General features: G+C 36.4%; 1 non-coding gene across 1 annotated transcript; it reads left to right on the top strand.

The window, feature by feature from the left end:
* Nucleotides 1-8,602: 8,602 nt before the first annotated feature.
* LOC111546875 lies at nt 8,603-8,711 on the top strand. Its single transcript, XR_002732957.1, has one exon. It is a non-coding gene; the product is annotated as a U6 spliceosomal RNA (small nuclear RNA).
* Nucleotides 8,712-9,833: the final 1,122 nt, after the last annotated feature.

The following is a 9,833-nucleotide window of genomic DNA, read 5'->3' on the forward strand; positions in this document are numbered from 1 at the left end:
TTCTCAACTTCTCTGGGCCTCAGTTTCATCCCTGTTAAATGAAGGCAATCATGGTACCTATGACATAGAGTTATATTTAAGTAAACATAGAAGTAAATAACTTATTTGCTGAAAGGCACTTAGAACAGTGCTGGACCCATAATGAACGACCACAAAAGCACTCACTTACATCATTATAGCACAGTATCATCAATAATGCTTATCTGAAAGACTGAACCATCAAAAACTGCGATTATGTTCTGTGTCTTCTATTTTTAAAGATAAGTGGCAATACCATTGAGAATTAGTTCAATCAAAAATGTTACATTCTGGCCAGGCGTGGTGGCTCACACCTATAATCTCAGCACTTTGGGAGGCCGACGCAGGTGGATCACCTGAGGTCAGGAGTTCAAGACCAGCCTGGCCAACATGGTAAAAACTCGTCTTTACTAAAAATACAAAAAATTAGCCAGGCATGGTGGCATAAGTCTGTAATCCCAGCTACTTGGTAGACCGAGGCAGAAGAATCACTTGAACCCAGGAGGTGGAGGTTGCAGTGAACCTGTATCGCGCCACTGCACTCCAGCCTGGGAGACAGAGGTAGACTCTGTCCTTAAAAAAAAAAAAAAAAAAAAAAAAGAAAAGAAAAGAAAAAAAGAAAGAAAAAAAAAGAAAAAATTCTAATGAAGGTCTGGTGCTTAAGATAGAAAATTTCAGTTATCTGAAATACTTACATATCTGAAATTCTACTGAGCGTTAACAGAAAAATGAGATACTTTTAGAATCTGAATTTTTAAGTTGATGTTATTTTTAGCACATTAAAAAGAGTCATTTTGTTTTTCCATGCCTCCAGAATTGAAAGGAGAGAGAGACTCTTTTGAAAAGAGTTCCTGAGCATGGCCATGGTGATGCTCTGCCTCAGTGGAAATTTCTCGGATGGGGAGAGGGAGAAGCTGAAGTAGTAGGGGAAGAATGGGACATGACACAAATATTCCTAAGTGACCTAAAGATCCCATATATGAGATTGCCAGATCTCAGAAGAAGCCTCTCCTACCATGGACACAAGTGTGTCACAGACGCCTTTCTTCTCTTTTCTGAAAAGAAACCACAAAACAAATCGACTTATTCCTGTTCCCTTAATTGAGAGAAACAGGAGACGGTGGTTCTCAAATTTTTACAGATGGGTGAAAATGGCTTACAAAACTCTTGTGAATAGACTGTCTCAGGCTACCAGGTATCTTCACATTAGAGACCTTTAAAAATAGTAAATCATTCCAAAAATGCTGTACTGAATGTTCAATCTAAAAGAAGATTAAAATCATTTATCATCATCATTCATAACTTTTTCACTGTATCTCATCAGGGGAACGAAAACAAGAATTGTATTGATAAATGGCCCCAGTTCAGGCTAATTTTGACAATAAGTTAACATAGGCTTCAATATTTCAATCTCAATTTTTGGAATACATTTTCTGAAGGTTGAAAGAAATGCCTGCCCTATGCCAAGAAAACTTAAAAACCACTGTGCCATCTTACAGTGTAGCATCTTTTCTCAAGTAATCTTTCCCAATAATCTTAGAAAACCTAAACAAAAAGGTTGCCAGGCCTTTGTAGTCAAAAAGATTGGCTGACATTGTCTTTCGACTATAGTTGTGAGCGTTAAATAAATATCTGATAGGTAATTCAAGAAGATACTGATTTTATTTCCTAACAGAATCTACAGGATTCTCTTAGTATTCATGGCTTAGCCCCAAATAATAACCAATTTTTTCATGGATAACATCCAGCTTAAGGATTACTAAAAGCCTGACATTAATATTTACCTTTAAAAAACTAGAAAGCAAATTTGAGAGCATATAAAAATAAAAATCTACTGAAGTCAAGTACTTTATCCCATCAATACACGAATATCTATTAGTATTAAGCATGATATGATTAGCTCAATAAATACAAGGAATTTCACAAAATTCCCACCTTTTTCTAAGAATAGCAAAAATAATGCCTGACATTTATTAAACACCTCCTGGTTTCCAGGCCCTATGCTAAGGGGTTTAGCTGTGTTATTTCCTTTTACCATCTCATTAACCCTATCAATAAGATAGCATCACAGACTCCATTTAATAATTAACGTTTAGAAACCCTAAAGAACATGCCCAACATCTTACCTCCAAACCTGCCTTTAATTCATCATAATATACAAATTTTGTTTGTAGTAGAAAAAGGAATATAAGTCAACAACTTTAACATAATAAACTATATTTACCTTAAGCTGACAGCCAATATCTACTAATGGCAAACAAAAAAATCTATGCTTACTATCACCATGATTATGTGAGACGGTCAGTAGGCTCTTGTTAATGCAATAAGACAGAACAAAAAATAAAACAGATTTAAACATAGAAAAGAAATAAGAATATAGATTAAAACACAAATAAATATCCATACTTAGGAAGATACTCTCTTTTATTGAAGGAGATAAATTTTCCAAGCATAAATATATGAAAGGAAATATATACCAGTGATATATTTCCCTACACTCAAAACATCAAAAGGCAAAAACAGACAGTAAAAATATATAATATCAATGAATATAATGGACCATACCTCAAGAAAAAAAAAATGAAATGAAAAGGCAACAAAAAAAATTGGGGGAAAAAAAAAACCTTACAGTAGTTTTGAAGACCACAAAGACCCCATATAAAAGATATTAACAGTTTACATCTGGGTGTGGTGGCTCATGCCTATAATTATAGCACTTTTGGAGGTCAAGGTGAGCAGATCACAAGGTCAGGAGTTTGAGACCAACTGGCCAACATGGTGAAACCCTGTCTCTACTGAAAATACAAAAATTAGCCGGGTGTGGTGGCTCGTGCTTGTAGTCCCAGCTACTCAGGAGGCTGAGGCAGGAAAATCGCTTGAACCTGGGAGGCGGAGTTTGCACCATTGCACTCCAGCCTGGGCAACAGAGTAAGACTCTGTCTCAAAAAAAAAAAAAAAAAAGAAAAAGAAAAAAAAAGATATTAACAGGTTACATAGAAAATGCGAGTGGATTAATATGTAAAAAAAATTAACTTCACTAGCAATTGAGTGTAATCTTAAAAAATAAGATATGCTTTATACCTACCAAAATAGCAAACATTTCAAATATTTTTTGAGGACAAACTGCAACAATTACTTGTAGAAGGGTAAATGTCTCTAACTTCTCTGGTCAGAAATTTATCAACAAATACAGACTCTTAGACACTTCCTATCCTTTGCTATAGTCTGGATGTTTGTGTTTCCTCAAAATTCATATGTGAAAACCTAATCACCAAGGTGAGGATATCTGGAGGTGGGGCCTTTGGCAGTTGACTTAGCAATTGATTAGGCCCTTTTATAAGGTCACGCAGGGATTACTGTCCTTTTGATTAAAAAAGGCCTGAGAGAGACACACTCCCCCCTCCTTCATTTAAGGTCTCATGGAGAAGGCACTGTCTATGAACAAGAAACTGAGTATGCCTATGATGTGACTTTGGACTTCCCAGCCGCCAGAACTGTGAGAAATAAATTTCTGTTGTTGATGAGCCACCCATTTGGGATATTTTGTTGTAGAAGCCCAAACGAATTAAGACACCCTTTGGTGTAATAATTCCTGTGATACATATTTACCCTAAGGAAACAATTAAAATTAGAAAAATAATTTACACAGAAATATATTCTTTGAAATTTTATATCTAGCACTGAAAAGAATGAAACCAGCCTAGCTATTGAACAATAGAAGAATGGTCAATTTTATTTCAGTCTTTCAACAGAATGTTAAGCTTTTAAAATGTTTCAATATTTACTTAAAGTGATCTATCTCAAAATGTAAATATCAAAAGCTAAATGAAAAAAGGATAGAATATTTATATACAATATGATCTCATGTATCTCTATATTAAGAGAAACAGATTGAAAGTAAACTATATGAAAATGTTGTGAGTCAATATTTCTGTGTGGCAGGTATATAGTTGATTTTGATTTACATTTTTATCCATTTCTACATTTTACAAAGTTTCTACAAGGAACTGTTATAACACTTATACTTTTAAAAAAAAGTTATAAATATGAAAGTGCCTAAATTAATAGTATCCTGTGGGTGAATAATTTGGTACTATCTCAATTTTTGTCAGCCAGGAACTCCGGTATTAGTAATCTATTTTCATCCATACATCTATTCAACCTTCACAAATAAAACAGCTTCCATGTCATTGTTCATGTTCATTAGAGTGAACTGATGCCAATGACCAACAGTGTGGTCCTGATGGCAAGCACACCTCTCAGACTGCAGTTCTGGAGCCGAGCTTTCTTACCACAGCACAGACTGTCAGTCCTACCAAAAGAAGTAGAGAATGGAAGAAGAGTGAGAAGCCAGAGGAAGACAATTGCCAGGGTCTGAACTCAAAGTTGAAGCAACATGTTCTTCAGTGCAATGACGAATCTGTCAAGGCAACATGGTACTCGTTCCTGATTACCCTCAGACCATTAACTGTGAGGACCTACAGGAACATGTTTTCACCATTGGGATATGTGTCAGTTTGCTCAATTCAATAAATAACCAGCTCTCACTCGACAAAACAGTTGGAATTCATTAACGTCTGCTAAATTTTGTGATAAGGACGCATGTGATTTCCAGAGTGAAGTGCCTTCATGAAATACTTTCCAAACAAGTTTGACGATACTTTGAGCAAACCCCTTCTTTATTCTAAATATCTACAGAATTATATGTGTATACACAGACATCATTATATGTCTGCCAGCCAACTACACTGTACATCAAGAGTCATACACAGAGAGATTTACAGTCTTCTAGTGCTTTGAAATCAACAATATCTACCCAATTAAACTCAATGCTTGTCCATGGTGGAGGAAACATTAGATGAATTATTTCAAATTCTAAGCACTGATTGTATAGGGGCAATGGATAAGTGAAATGACTCTTTTTCATTTTAAATTCTGTTGCATTTTCCCCAATTTTGTCTTACTGAGTGTATGTTACTTTTATAGTGGGGGAAAAACCCCTTACAATATTTAATGTTCTCTTCCCTTGCAGAAATTAAAACCTGGCAAGGAGGACAGATTTTACAGCTAGCTATATGACAGTGTAAAGAGTGCTATACCTACAGTGCAAAGTTCTAGGGGAGTTCACAGGGGAAGGAGAAGATTAATTCTGTCCAGGAAGGAGGAGGCGCCATGAGGATGAGTGAGCTAAACAGAGGAAGCAGTTTATGAAATGAGCCTTGATGGATGAGTAATATTTTTATCTGGCCAAGAAGAGTGTTCCAAGAGAAAGATCAGCATGTAGAAACTCAAACATGAGAGTAGAGCACATACTAGGGGAAGGACAGTTAATCTGGAGTGACAGCCCTTATCTGATGTGGTAACCCCAATTGTCAATCCCTTCCAACTCAATGTTTAGTCTTCATTAACTTTTAATTTCTCAATATGCATTTGGGTTAAAACTGATTTCTTATTTTACTACGGTTCACAATAAGTAGGACTGCATGCCTCATCTGTCTCAATCTGAAGATTATTTCAAAAATGAAACTAATTTCAAAATTAAACGGATTTAAGTATTCAGCCAATTCATTTGATTTGCATTTTAGAGATTTCTGTTGAGAAATTATAATGATTCCTCACAGCTCATTATTTTTCACAATTTGATTAAAGGTTCTGTAACTTAGCTAATTCAGGTGTGGAAAAACATTTAGGCAAACAGTTTTAAGTGATTTTATGACATGCGTGTGGATGTGAACAGTAATACAAGTTAGAAATTCTTTCTGGTATTTTAGTCAGAGTCTTCACTGAATCAACAGAAAGCCAGATGAGGGAAATCATTTGATGGCAACAAAAGGACTGGGGCTCTCATCTCTGCTCCTCCATCTACTAGGCAAGAAATTACAGCCAATGATAAACTCTGAACCTTGTTTTCCCATCTGTGAAACAGACATAATAGTACCATGCACTCTTTACTTCACAGGATGATTAAAATCACATCAGGTAGCACATGCCATAGTTTCTGCAATTCTTAAAGCCCTTAGAGCTCATCTTATGAGTTCTGTAAATTCTGCTCTGAGAAGCTTCATTCAGGGTCCCCTCACAGCAAAATGAAGGCATGGTTGAGACAGGCTCAAAGACACTGCTGCAGGATGGGTGGGGCTCCCCTTCTCACATCTCTACTTAAGTCTGAGGAGTCCTGGATTACCTACTTTACATAGTAGGCTCCAGAAAACCTTTCATACAAAGAAAATATCCAACAGTTTAAAAGGATTGAAAAACACTGATTTATCCCAATTGGCTCATTTAACGATGAGAAAAGTAAAACCCAGAGAAGCTAAGTAACTTCCCCAGCTTTAAGTAACTACAAACTGGCAAGGCAGATGATTGAATCCAAGCCTTCTGTCTCCAAGTTCAATGCCTTTTCTACTATAGCCTATGGTGAAGTTACACAAATATTACATACTGACATGGAAGTGCTAAGAATCAGGACAGTTCTGTACAGGAGATATGATATCACCTAGACAGTATGAAAATTCCATTCAGCAATATAAAATGAATTTGTGTACTTATTCAATAAATATTAAGTGTCATATGTGTCCCAGACATTGTTCTAAGCACTGCTTTCAGCCCTATAAAATTCAGTTTCCAACAAAGAAGTTATGACGTCTAAGCTTAACACTGGAATAAAACATCTCCATTTTTGCTGAAATGGATGAATAATTAGTATAGTAGTATAAATGTGGTTACTGCCCATGCAAAAACACCTCTTTAATTTCTGTAGTGATATAAACACTAATCTGCTTGTATCTGGGCCTACTCTTTCTGAAATTTCTATTATTAATTTGCTCCTTCTATCAGGAGCTAACACGCCACTTGCGGAGTACATTCCACCTACTTTCACCTTCAAGCAGCTGGATCCTATAAGCATCTCCTTTCTCTTCTGTATATTTATTTTCTTTCTTTCTGGTGATCATTTTGCAGCACATAAATATGCTCCAGTGACTGTCACCTTAAAAGCAAAACAAAAACCTTCCTTGCCCCCATGACCAACTGCCACTCAATTTCCTTTCTTCTTTTCCAAGCAAGTATTTTTGGAAAGACTTGTCTGCAGTCACTGTGGCCTTCCCACCCTTACCCCCACCCCATCTGTTGTCAAAGGCAAGCTCCACTGCTTCTCCCCTCTGGAATATGAGAACAGGGATCCTGCCCATTCACCATGTATCCCAGCACTCAAAACAGCACCCAGCATATGCTTAGCTCAGTAAATATTTGTGGAATGAATAAATCATCTAGAACCATACAGTGATTTAGTGAATTACATAATATACAGCTTGTCAGTTTCTCATATATTTCAGAAAGATAGGTCACAATATATGCCAAATTTTACTTGATTACAAATTAAATTACTTCAGTCACTATTTGAAAAAACTTATAATGACCCAGAATGCTAGAGTAAAGCAAACGTATAAATGTAATTTAACTCCTACCAAACTTGTGACAGGATATTTTTGTGTAAGTTGGGAAAATAATTCTAAAATCCATTTGGAAGAATAAATATTTAAAAATAACCAGGAAGACTTGACAAAGAAGAATAATGTGGATAAAACCACACTGCCAGATATAAAAACTGTGTTACAAAATAACAGTAATTAAAACAGCGTGAATCTGGCACAGGATGAGAGATCAAAAACAGAATACAGAGTTCAGAATTGAGCTCAAGTGTATTTGGGGATTTGGTAAATAAAAAAGATAGCATTTCTAATAGGGAAGGAAATAATGGTTATTCAAGAAAAGGTATTAGGACAATTGCCTAGGTGCTTGCTAAATAAATAAGTATCCCTCCCTTACTCCTCACACTGAATTCCAAGTAAATTCATAATAGAAAATAAAGCATTGGAAAACCTTTTTCTAGCCTTGCAGTGAGGAAGGCCTTTTGAATGTATCAACAAAACTAGATCCATAAAGAAAACCACTGACAGATGACAGACGCTACTTAGAAGTGAAAAGATATACATGGTAAAAGCAGAACAAAGAAGAATAGGAAACCCTGTCAAGAAGATTAAAAGGCGAACAAAAATCTAGCAAACACTTTTGCTACGTACATATGACAAAGGGTTACAAAAAAGTTATGTTTCATCAACAGGGAAAAGAATATCCTGAGACATAAATAGGCAAAAGAAATAGATAAACTACAAAATAACAAGTATAAATGATCAGTAAACACATGAAAAGATGGTCAGTCTCATGAGTAATCAGAAGAATGCAAGTTAAAATATTGAATTGTGTTTACCTATTAGCCAGCTAAAATAAAAAAGACTGACAATACACTGGGGTTCAAAAGGGGACAGAAAATGGAAGTCTTATGCGCTATCAGTGAGAGAATAAACAAGTATGTTTCTGAGAGTTGGTTTGGCAACTAATATAAAATATCCATGAAGGTAACAATCAGACAATTAATATATGATACAAATTTCAGAGTCATTTGTAATTGAAAAGAAGTCCATCAGGAGATTATTGAATATGTAATAGTTAATCCATACAAGGAACTATCATAGAGACCTGATTATGGAGATCAACATTTTTGAAATGTAGAGAGAGACCTACAGTGCTCGCTTCAGCAGCACATATATACTAAAATTGGAATGATACAGAGAAGATTAGCATGGCCCCTGTGCAAAGGTGACATGCAAATTCGTGAAGCATTCCCTATTTTTACAAACCTGCACATCCTGTGCATGTGTCCGGTAACTTAAAATGAAAAAAAAAAAAAAAAAAAAAAAAACAAATGAAAAAGAAAACATAACAATCCAACAAAAAATGAAAACAGGCAAAAATTTAAAAATAAACAAAAAGAGATCCGCAATATGTCAGGTGGAAAAAGCAGATTCTAAAACTATTCTACCTCCTCAGTATTTCTTGACCCAATGCCCTTCCTCCATCTTCATCATTACTCTGCAACATCCTCTCTCTCCTGGTCCTCCAGTCTCCTCTCATGCCTTCCTCCTGTTGATCTTCCACACTGCAGCTGTGGGGAGAGTCCTACAATGCTAGCATCTGAATCTTTTGCTCCTCACTTAAAAATTGTAATAGCTTGCCATTGCTCAGAAAGGTTACTGCCCTTGCCTGATATGCTCGCACCTCCAGCCCCCTCTCTTGCCTCTCTCTCCCACTTGCTCTAGTCACCTTATTTCAGTTCTTCTGTTCCCGCCCTACCCCACCCCGACTCCAGCTTTGCTCCTTTGCATTTGTTCTCTGTCTGGAACCTTCTTTGCTCACACTCCACCTCCCATCTCCACACTGTGCCTATTAATACCTCCACACCTTTACGCACTCAGCACAGATGTCGTGTCCTCAGGGAAGTCTTCCCTGTTTACCCACTCTAAATCAGCTCCCCTTTTGTATGCAGTGGGTATCTGCAGATGCAGAAGCTGTGGCTACAGGCTGGCTGTAAATGACTTGAGGGGTTGAAGTATCCACAGGGAGTCCTGGAACCAATCCCCATGGATACAGAGGACAGGTTGTACTCTCACAGTTCTCTTCATTCTTCCTCAGTCACCTTGTTACTGCTTGGAATTATGTATTTCTAGATTATATCATGACTATCCATCTCCATCTTCACGCTGAGGACAAGGACCATGTCTCCCTTCCTCATCATTGTATCTCTGCTACATATTAAACACATTTTAGAGACTGACATGATCACACACTGAAGCATCCTGAGTGAAGGAAGGAAAGGCTAGAATAAGGATTTGCTACTCTATTACTTGACAATTGATAAGAAATTGATGAAGAGTTTTAAGAACTTTTTAATTATTATGGTAAAAATGTGCATAATT

This window comes from Piliocolobus tephrosceles, unplaced genomic scaffold, assembly GCF_002776525.5.
Source record: "Piliocolobus tephrosceles isolate RC106 unplaced genomic scaffold, ASM277652v3 unscaffolded_25048, whole genome shotgun sequence".
Classification (NCBI taxonomy): domain Eukaryota; kingdom Metazoa; phylum Chordata; class Mammalia; order Primates; family Cercopithecidae; genus Piliocolobus; species Piliocolobus tephrosceles.